This window comes from Mytilus edulis, chromosome 8 (assembly GCF_963676685.1).
Source record: "Mytilus edulis chromosome 8, xbMytEdul2.2, whole genome shotgun sequence".
In the NCBI taxonomy this organism is placed as follows: Eukaryota; Metazoa; Mollusca; class Bivalvia; order Mytilida; family Mytilidae; genus Mytilus; species Mytilus edulis.
This window is the reverse complement of record NC_092351.1, coordinates 14721525-14733627: the sequence shown is the minus strand read 5'-3', so window position 1 is coordinate 14733627 and position 12103 is coordinate 14721525.

Below are 12103 nucleotides of genomic sequence, written 5' to 3'. Positions count from 1 at the left end.
TGTCTCTAGTCTGGTCAAAGGGTCAGAGTGTCCTACTTATTTTAACGATAAATTGTTGAAATTAGATAACATGTTTTCACGTGCAGAGAAATTTCACTTATGACCAATGCATGATTGGATATCATCTTTCTTATTGGTCAATGATCTTGCGGGTCAGTACGAGTTCACGTGTAAGTGTATTGTGGTCACTTCCTTTTATCATCAGCATTTCAATTGATGTGTTAACTTGCGATTCTTATCAAACAATTTGTTCAAAATTCCCACCCACATACCGCCCTTGCCAGCTCAAACAAATATACATTTTTATTAAATAAAAAACCCATTAACAACACATAAATAGGATAAGTGTGCCTTCAGCTGTAGTAGCATTTAATATTAATTACATTCACACTTCTTCAAACTTCAATCCTTCACTATAAATTCAGGCAAGCAAATTACCAATTCAATCATTTAATAGAATATACAGTAACACAATCAAAATCTATCTATAAAAGAGAAAAACTTCATATAAATCCCCATTATTAAACAATTACCAACTCATACGAGGGGTGGGTGGGTTGTTAAACTATAGGCAAACTGCAAATACCTTTATTTTCTCAAACGAACCCGTTACGTAATACTTATTCATGCTTTTCACGAATGTGATGAGCACATATACCCGTCCAACCGGCAATTCGGGGATATGCCATCCAATCAAATTGAACATAAATACTCATCATGTGCTTGATGCAAACACATACACGTTTTCATAGTAAAAAAAAACATTTGCCCGTTACTACGTCATCTGATCTATACCTTTGATGAATATATGTAATCTCAAATCGTATTTTCTTGATAATTTGACCTGTAGGTATATCTGGTCTATATATCAGCTTTGTTAAGTGTTTGGTATAACTTTAATTTTTCACTTCTTTATACTATGAACATCAAAACTATTTTAAAAAGAATAATTCCTTTCTCAATTTAGTCTGTATACCTTACAACAAAATTATTTCATTTACCTGTGGATAATCGTTTTGTTAATGATGAGTCGAGGATGCCGATGAGAGCGGATGTGAAAATGTTTGCAGAGAGAATCCTTTAACATCATTGAAATTGTTATGTCATGGATAAATAGTATTATCCTTACATCGTATATTTTATGATTTGGATTATATTTTGTTGTTGAGGAAGGTTTCTGCAGATATTTTCAGGTTTGTTTGAGACATGTAGTCAGATGGGATCCAGTAGTAGTTTCCATGTGGGAAACTATCAGACCAATCTATTTGATGTCTGAGGGTTTTAGCTGTTCCCCTAATGGATCGGTAGAAATCCTTTATCGTAGGATTTTCGGCTTTCCTCTACAAGGATAACAGCTGGGCATTTTGCGGTATCGATTTGGATTCCAAGTATGTCCTCTCCGGTTTCCCGTTCGTTGTCTAGGCATTTGTGCGGAATCTGGGGTGACCTTATCCTTTATTTTGTAAATAATGTTTTTTTTTTGTTTTTGTTTTTCAGCGGAGTCAACTGATTTTAGGAGTTGTCGTGTCCCAAGTCAGAAACATGTAATGTAATGCAACGGTTGACCACGTCAGGAGCCTGTAAACTTATGTTTGTTACAAGTTATGAGCTTGTTATTCAATAGTGGCATAAGCCCATCGCATGTAATTCAGTATCTGAGTCAGGTCAGAACAAGTAATTGAGTGGTTTCCCTAATCAGAAGCCTGTTATTCAGTGGTTGTCGCGTCACAAGTCAGGTGACTGTACTTCAGTAGTTATTCCATTACAAGAGCCTTGTCTCCAGTAGTTGGCCTGTTACTCAGTGGTTGTCCCAAGAGAAGCCTGTATTCTAATGGTTGTTCCAAGTTAGTAGTCTTTACCCAGGGGTTTTCGTATCCCAAGTCAGGAGTCTGTAATTGAGTGGTTATCCCAAGGAAGGAGCCTGTAATTCAATGGTTGTCCCTAGTCAGGAGCCTGCATTTGAATGGTTGTCACAATTCAGAAGCCTGTAATCTATGCATTGTCTCAAATGAGGAGCCGATAATTCAGTTATTGCCCCAAGTCAGGAGCCTGTAATTAAGTGGTGTTGTGTCCCAAGTCAGAAGGATATAATTTAGAGTCTGAGTCAAATCACAACCGATAATTAATTGGATTTTTAAGTCAGAACCCTGTAGATTAGGGGTTGTCGAGTCCCAAGTCCAGAAACTTTAGTAAAGGGTTTATTTAAAGTCAGGAGCCTGCAATTCAGATGATGTTGTCATATTCCATTTCAGTGCTGGTAATCTTTAAATGGTTGTCACATTTTTCATTTTGCAGACTATGCACATGTAGCTGACTATACTAGACGAGGTTTTATGACCTGTCTTTTATCCTATTTATGAGTGTTGTTTTATATAACTGTTGAAGAATCAATTATTAGTAGACAAACCCGTTATCAGATATAGATTCCAAGATAAAGCTAATACATGTGCAGTGTCTATGTCGAAGTAGATAAGATTAATTTAAACATATTTGTTTATAGTGGATTGGGAAACAAGTTATTGTAACTTATATTCATCCCTTTCTACTTTGTGGGTGCGAGTGCTGCCTTGTAGCGCCATTGGCCTGCTCTTTTTATAAATCTACAAGGATGTCGTTTACGTGCAAGAGATATGGTTCTCTTAACACGGGTCACCCATTTTCCGTCCTCTTTCGATGCACTATCATCGTTCCTTAAGACCATCATCACAAATGATGTCAAGGGAGGACCGAAGATTCAGTTCATGAAATTTTCGCCCCGGAATGGTGATCGAACAAGGAACATCTGTGTTAGCGGTCCGATGCACTAACCACTTCTCCACGGTTCTTCCTCAAGATAAGATTAGAAATGCTTCAATTCAATCTGCATGAACAAATGTGGTTAAGGCAGATATTCTTTCATATCCTAAATCAATGTTTTTGTGTTAAATTGTGCAATGACCATAATACGACTTGAAAGACCAAGAATAGTCATCAAAGATACCAGGATTATAATTTAATACGCCAGACGCGCGTTTCGTCTACAGTGACGCTCAGATCAAAATAGTTATAAAGTCAAACAAGAACAAAGTTTAAGAGCATTGAGGACCCAAAATTCCAAAAAGATGTGCCCCACTACGTCTAAGTCTACAGTGAACTTCGTCCTTTGCTGTTTGTTCCCTTTTATTGCTGGCTTTTGTCGTACAACTGAATGTGAATTTAATTAGAGAGGGTGAAATAAGTGCATAGTTTCTATACTTGTTTGTTTAATCACACTCTAGACTCATTGACAATTATAAGAGTTTTAATCGAATCCAGTACAATTACGAGAGGGAAGGTCCAAAAAAACAAATCAGAAATCATAAGTTTGGTACGACGAGGTAAGTTGGTTTAGATTCTGGTACTTTGATGGTATAATTGAGGACGACAGGAGTGAAATATAACCCTATATAAAAATACATTATTTTTCTTTCATCTTCCCACTTTAGAAAGTAAAATAGAAGAAACAAATAATGCACGATCTGCAAGAGTGTCGTGGATACTTTTTTTTTTAAATATCTGGACAACATATATTTCAATGTCAGGCATCTAAGAAATGAGCTCTGGGCATGCATGACTAAGCCACGTGACCAGACATGACAAGGCCAGATATGTCGTTCATTCAAAAGGTTATTTATCACTTAATGACGAAATTGAAGTTAAATGTGAGTGAATTATAAACACGAACACACTGTTATACCACTGTCCCAGGTTAGGGGAGGGTTGGGATACCGCTAACATGTTTAACCGCGCCACATTATGAATGTATGAACCTGCCCCCAAGTCAGGAGCCTGTAATTCAGTGGTTGTCGTTTGTTTATGTGTTACATACTTGTTATTCCTTCATTTTTTTTTATATACGTAAGGCCGTTAGTTTTCTCGTTTGAATTGTTTTACATTATCATTTCGGGGCTTTTTATAGCTGACTATGCGGTATGGGCTTTGCTCATTGTTGAAAGCCGTACGTTGACCTATAATTGTGGTCTCTTGTGTAGAGTTGTCTCATTGGCAATCATACCACATCTTCTTTTATATATATATATGACTTATCTAAAGATGGGTGCAGTTTTAACTTGATTACCTGTCATTTGGACTGGTCAAAAGTAACCTGTGACTGGATTTAGGACTGCTCTGACCTTTCCTTGGACCAAAATCTAGTCAACTTGAAAAGCGGACTTTGTCTTAGGACTGTTTTTATGTCTGCCAAAAAGTTAACTTGGAAACAGGTCCGCTATTGATATAAGTTAACTTCAAACCAGTCCTGTCATAATTACGTTAACAGAAGTGAACTTCGAAACCAGTCCTGCCTTAAAGTTAGCATAAGTTAAATTCGAAACCAGTCCTGCCACAAAGTTGACATATGTTAACTTTTGCTTTGACAAATCCGATAGAAACCAGACCTGTTCCCAAATTAACTTTTGACTGATCTGCTCAATACTAAGTTAACTTGTAACCAGGTCCGCTCTACATCAACTTTTTAAAAGTATTTTTTAATATATTTGTTTCGTAGTATAAACATCGAAAATAAAGTAAAATTAATACTTCCGTTATATAAACAGGACTAAATACAAATATTTGAAAATGAAGAACGCCTAAAACGTTGCTTGTTACACAAATTTATCTGTGATCTGCAAATCTATAAATAAAAAAACGATCTTGGTTAAAATGATAACGGGCACTGAATGTATATTCCAATACCTTTCATATTCAACCATGTTTGCACTTTCAGTAATAGTAGAAGTGCAATGCATGATAAGTTAATATTGATATTAGAGGTCGGTCATTTACAAACGTATCAACCGTATCGTATACGTTGACGTATCCGCATCTGCAGATATATCAAAAAATATTATGTGATCCAGAGCTTATTAATAAGACAGTAATTCATTTAAAAAAAACTAATTTCGTAGAAAAAAATTAAACATACACTTTCAATATTTGTGATAGTGGTGTTTTATAAAAAAAAAGAAAAAAAGGGGGGTTCTATTTTTGTGCCCTTAAAAAGGAGCCAATGTAGGGCAGGTACACGAATATCGTACACAATCCTTTAATAATCTAGTTAAAAAATATTTCAAGATCTTATATGAATAAACACAATTTTTTTTTAAATGTACTACTTATATACATGTTTAGGAGCTTTGAATATTGTTCATTTGCGATTTTATTATAAAAGGTAATGGAAAGTACAGAGTATCACTCTATTTATCAATCAACAATTAACAATTTGTCAATGCTATATGTGAGCACAAGTTCATAAACAAACAAACGATTTTACCGTATTCACTCCTATCATGCCTGTAAACTGTTCCAACTATCCGGAATATCTTTAAAAGTAGGGTTAGATATTCCACAAAAACTCGATATTTCCTTATTGTTTTGTTAATTTCTGCATTAGAAATTAATCAGTCGCCCATTTGCATTATTTAAAGTACAGAAAATTAAAGCTCGGGATCATATACTGTTTTTTGGTATATTTGCAGATGCGGATACGTCAACGTATATGATACGTCTTTAAATGACCGACCTCTATTAAAAGACCTCCGAACAAAAAGGGGTGTTCAGATCCCCGAACTCGAAGGGCGACGGAATTTTAACAGCCTTTTTTGTGAGGAAGTCTTTTAATGTCAATATTAACTTAAACATTGAACTTTTACAGACTTACAAACCGTCATAAATATTAGAAAAGTACATAAAAAGCACTTGCAGAAACCTTATTTCCCTGAACTGGACGAGTCTAAATATGTTCAACTTAAATGATAGTTAAACAGTACTCGCAGGTGGAAGTTTTTTTTTTATTTTTTATTTATTTTTTCAATAGTCAGGATTTAACATCACCCTTACAACACCACCTGACTAGGGTGTTACAGGGTTTCAAATATATAACAACAAAAGACTATTGTTTTATCAAGATTTACACAAACTAAAAAATAAATATTTTGAAAATCTTTTTTTTTTCTCTCTCTCTTTTTCACACTCTCTCTCTCTCCTTCTTTCTCACTCTCTCTTTCTCTCTTTTTTCACAATCTCTTCATATAGAAATATCTATAGATTATTTTAAAATAGAAGAAAAAAAAAAGGAAGGTTTACATGTGCTATGCATATATTACATGTTGTTTGCTCTGTTCCATAAATAGGTCAAAAAGATATATATATTGATATAAATTTGGTTGTTAGATTACCATTCAGGATAAATAATTAGCATAGGGGCCCAAAGTTTTTCAAGTTCAAAAACTTTGTTGTATTTTCTTGCTGTATATAACTCTAAGTTATAAAAGTTTCTCAGTCTATTTTTTAATTCAATTGCATTTGGAAGCTTTTCTTCTAGCTTGCATTTATATATGTATTTTTTGGCAAAAATTACAAGAAAATTTAAAAATAAGCTTTCTTCTACAAAACCAAGAAAAAAGTTTTTTTTGTTAAAATCAATGTTAACATAGAAATTTTTCAGGCAAGCACAAAACAAATATAAAAAATTTGATGTCACTTGACAATCATAAAATAAATGTCCAATAGTTTCATCTTCACATCTACAAAAAGAACATAACTTTGTATCTTTGATTTTAATCTTATATAAAAATGTATTTGTAGGAATAGTCCTATGTAAAAACTTATATTGGAAATTATACAAATATGTATCTCTACAACATTTCTGAAGTATACAAAAGTATTTCTTCCAGTCTTCAATGTTAGAATGCAGCTCATCCTCCCATTTCGAAAATTTTACAACTGGAGGATGTGCACATTTTACAATAAGATTATTATATATGAATTTGATATTTTTACTGCTAGTAATTTTCTCCAAAAATTTTTCCTGCGGAGTAAAATTTTCTAAGTCAGTATTAGTGTTTTCCCTAATACACTGTTTTACCTCCATAGGGATATTTGATATTAAACTGTAATAGTGCATATAATTATTTGTCTGAACTTTTTGTTTAATCTGATCAAATGTGAAAAAATCTCTTCTTTGATGGTCAAAAATGTGACAGAGGTTTTGCACACCGGCAACTCCCCATCTGTTATATAATGGGAAATCTTCTGTTTTCACAAAATTCAAGATATCCATCGAGAGACACTCCTTGACATCAGTTTTAACATGTGGTTTAGATGAGTGTAAAGCTTGAAAAACATCTTTCCAAAAAGGATTGCTGAGTTGATTTCCAATCTCTAAAAATTTGAAGTTTTGTAAAGAAAAAGATCTTGCACCCCCAAATTTTTTCAATATCAACTTAAGAATATTTTGCCAGTCCCCATTCAAATTTGAAAAAAATCGCCTCACCCAACCGACTTTAAGATAAAAGTTGAAAGATTGTAAATGAACCATTTTCAAACCTCCCTCCTTTTTATCTGCAATCAGTGTATCACGTTTGATTTTTTCTGTTTTTCCATCCCATATAAAATTAAAGAATAATCTGCTGATTTCATTCAACATGGATTGACATATATTAGGTAATGCCCGCGTCACACTGTCCCGATTTTTATATACGATGGACACCCGAATGCGAAAATTGTAAGTTCGTACGAAGTTGGTCCCGATCTCGTTAAAATACCAAAAAGTGACCGAAGCAAGTACGATGAATAACGAAGTCTATACGATGGTGCCGAAATTATATACGATAGCAAAAGATGGACATACGAAGGTTAACCGAAGACGGGTGTTTAAGCTTCATATCTCAGCAGAAGCCTACACGATGGATCACGAAGGCTACACGATGGAGTACGATAATGGCGCGATGGCCATACGATGTCTAAAAGATACGAACAGAATTTCGACAACATATCGTTTCTGTACAAGTCTGCCATGCATGGCGGGAAATCGTTCTTTTTGTTTTATTCTTATAAAACTTAGTTTATTATCCCCTCGCCTACTACATGTAAGTTGCGTGTAGATAAAATTGTTATGGACACTCTAGAACCAAAATGCTCAAAACTTGGTATAGTGTTACTCGTTAAGAATATCTTAAGCGCTATTGACTTTAAAATTCAAAGGTCAAGGTCACAGTGACAGTTGTAATACAAGGCAATATCACCCTTGTGGACACTCTAAAATCAATATGCTTCAAAAGATTTTAACCACATTTGGTATATTGTTCCTCCTTGTAATGATCTGACATTTTTTACGTTCAAGGCCAAAGGTCAAGGTCATGCAGATGGACTTGCTTTTTCTCCTTGAAATAGAATAATACACAGGAAATTGGTTGCTCGGTTTTTTACCTGCTGGTTCTAAAGACAATATTAAAGGTATTTCAAGTTACTGAATGTTTTGGTTGATTTCTAAAAAAATAGTTTATGTATCAAATATTCAATTTACCATTTTCTGCATGTGTCATATACAAATATAGTGTCCATATTTGTCCCCAGTATGTTACATACTAGGGGATGCCACGCTCGGCATTGCCTTGTTTGAACTGTAAAATGTGTGCACTAGTCTGAATAATCACCCATAATTATGCCCATGTTTACTGATCTACCTTAAAGGTAAGGTAATGGGTTCGTTGATCCCTTTTATTCAAAAAGAGCTCTTTCCAGGAGAATATCATAATAATATAGACAAAGGGAAGGATGTGGGGAAAGCAACAAATGCGGCAAAATATGATATATAGAAAACAAAATGGTTATGGAGTAAACATTCGTGTGACAACAACTCCGACGATACATAAAAATCAGAATAATGAAGAAAAAGTTGGTTTCCCTATATACGTGTACCTGTAGTGTTGCCGTTTATGATTTTCATTATGTTACTTGATATGAAAAATTGACAAAAAAAAATATTTTACTTGTAAAAGTAAATCCTGAGCCTTTAATATCTGCTCTTCTTGTTCCATTTGAATTAATAGAAACAACGCTGTCGCCTTTCTTGTTCTCATAGAATCATATGATATTAGCTCCATGTTTTGTGAACGTCTTTCTTAACTGTCGTATTAGACTGACCAGTTCATATCGCGCATGGCACTTTAAATGTATTTTCAGCGCGAAAATTAACTTTTATTTAGCTGGATTTATTGCCGTCGTAGTTCCATCTTGTCGCCTTCGTACTTTTATTCGATGGCAACACGACGGGATTACGAGGTCTTCACGAAGTAGTGTTGCCATCGTAAGACCTTCGGGTATCTTCGTGATTCATTCGTGTAGACATCGTAATGTCAAAACTACCCGATGGAAACGATGGAAACACGAATGCAATACGATGTGCAAAGATGCATTCCCGGTGACATTGCGATGGTGCGGATGGTGATACGAACTCAATACGAACCCTCAACATCGGACGCACCTTCGAGGATTTTTTAACATGTTAAAAAACTTAGAACCCTTCCCGAAGTTGTCCCCGAAGGCTAGAAAAAGTGGCCGGTGGTTCTACGATGGTTAAAGATGGCACTACGAATAGCCCGATATGGATACGATCAGTCCCGATTTTGAAAATTTCCATTTCCGTGTTGCCATCGGCGTAAAAATCGGGACTGTGTGACGCGGGCATAAAGATGTAAGCAAATGAATCAATTTCGGAAGTGCAAGAGTCTTAATAACAGTAACCTTGCCAAGTAGTGTTAGCTTCCTATGCTGCCAACTTTTCAATAATTTTGAAATATCAATGATTTTTGCTCTGAAATTCAAACTGGGCATACACTCTAGATCCAAAGAGAAATTTAATCCTAAAACCTTAAAGTTTGAACAGGACCAGCTTAGATTTGTTTCAGGACATAAAACCAAGTCAGAATATCTCTTACTTCCAATCCAAACAACTTTTGTTTTAGTTGTATTTATCTTTAATCCTGAGACTTTGTGAAATTTTTCAAAACAAGAAAGGGTCTCTTTTAATGAATCTTCACTTCCATCCAGTGTAAGAAACGTATCATCTGCATACTGACTAATGAGTGGCAGATTCCCATTTATATTCACCCCTTTTATTTTTGGATTCCCTTTTAGCTGTATGGCAAGTAATTCCACCCCAATAATAAACAAATAGGGAGATAACGGGTCCCCCTGGCGACAGCCTCTTTCAAGGTTGAAAAATTGGGACATATTACCATTATTAATGACACAGCTCTTTGCATCTGCATAAAGCACATCAAACCATTTACAAAAAGAAGGACCAAAATTAAAACTAATCAAAGCCTGCTAAAAAAATCCCATTCTATAGAATCAAAGGCTTTTTCGAAATCTACTAGTAATAACAATCCTTCTATATCATTTTTTTCTAGATAGTGCATTAAATCATATAGAAGTCTAGTGTTCTCTCCTATGAATCTCCCTTTCATAAAGCCCTTTTGTGTGTCACTAATAATGGCGAACAGTACCTTTTTAGCTCTACCAGCAAGAACTGCAGATGCAATTTTCATATCTGTGTTCATTAAGCTGATCGGTCGCCAGTTCCCCATGTACCTCCTATCTTTCCCTTCCTTAGGAATACAAGTAATAATACTTTGGTATTGAAAATCTGAAAAATGGCCCAACTCATATCCAAATTGCAGAGATCTAAAGACAAATGGACCAATATCTTTCCAAAAAAATTTGAAAAAATCCACTGTAAATCCATCAGATCCTGGAGACTTTCCATTTTGCATCTGTTTTAAAGCTTCCCCACATTCCCTAAAAGATAAGTTTCCCTCACAAAGAAGTTTTTGTTCTGCACTGAGTTTTATGTCATGTTTAAAAAATGGATTGTCATCATTACTGAATGACTTAGATGTATAAAGTGTCCTATAAAACTGCTCCTGTTCAAACAATATTTTAGATTGATCAGAAATTTGATTACCTTGGTCATCAATGAGTTCAGTCATGGTTTTATTTAAGAAGGCTTTCTTTTCTAACTTACAAAAATAGTTAGTGCATCTTTCTCCATTCTCATGCCAATTTACACGAGAACGGAGAATAAGGCCCTCAACTAATGTCTGTCGTCGCTTCTCTAATTCACACTTTTTCTGATTGAGTGACGTCACATTAATTTCGCTAGGGTTTAAATTTACACTGTTTTCTAAAGACTGGATTTCTAACTCCAGTCCCTTGAAAACATCTTTTTCTTCCCTTGATTTTTTAATACAGTGGGAGATAGTAAGACTACGAATCTTCATTTTTAGAACCTCTAAAAATAGCTGATCACTGCAAGATAACTGAACATGAAGAAAATCTTCGGAATCACCCCCAGAGAAATACTCAGAAACAGTGTCTCTGATGCAGTTTATAACTAAATCTCCATATGCAGGTTCTCTTAAAAGCTGAGAATTAAATTTCCAGTATCCTTTGCCCCGCTTAGCTAAGGATGCTGTAAAAGTAAATATAATGGCAGAGTGATCTGTCCTGTATCCAGGAATAATTTTTGTTGATTCCATCAATGTAAAAAGGTCCTCAGATACAAGATAATAATCAAGACGGCTCTGTTTAATGGGAGATTTCTGACGCCATGTAAATTTTCTATCACTAGGATAACAAGTCCTCCAAGGGTCTAACAGCAAAAGTGTGTCCTTAATTTCATCAATCTTTCTCCTGGAGTTGGGGTTTCTGTCATGTATTACATTATAAGTATCTTCATTCTTATCCTGCACTACATTCCAGTCACCCAAGAAGATGAAACTCGCAGGTGGAAGTTAGGTCCGCTGCTGTATGCCCTGAGGTAATCGGTGCCCAGAGGTAATCGTGGCAATAGTGCCCATATGCGTAGTAATAACATGATCTAAAAATAGAATAAACTAAAAATACATTATTCTACTTTCTATTTCGACTGACAGTACGATGTGCGAAAAATAGGAGATCCGGTAAGTAAAATAGGACCACATACAACTTTTTACAATTAGTTACGACAAATAATTCAAGAAAAAAATCCAAATATTTTGTTAATTTGTGACCATTGTAACGTGAACAGATATTTATTAAGTGAAACATAAATGACTGATAATAATTAAAAAGAAAACACTTTCTGAATGGCGATTTACACTTTTATAATAATAGTTGTCAAATACTGGTTTCATAAATATAAGATTTAGATATATGTCAATAAATGTATACAATTATTTAAACAAATTATTAAAGAATAAAAGTTATCCACACATGCCTAAGTTTCGTGAATGTCCTGTTGAAACTTTGACTACCATTGTGT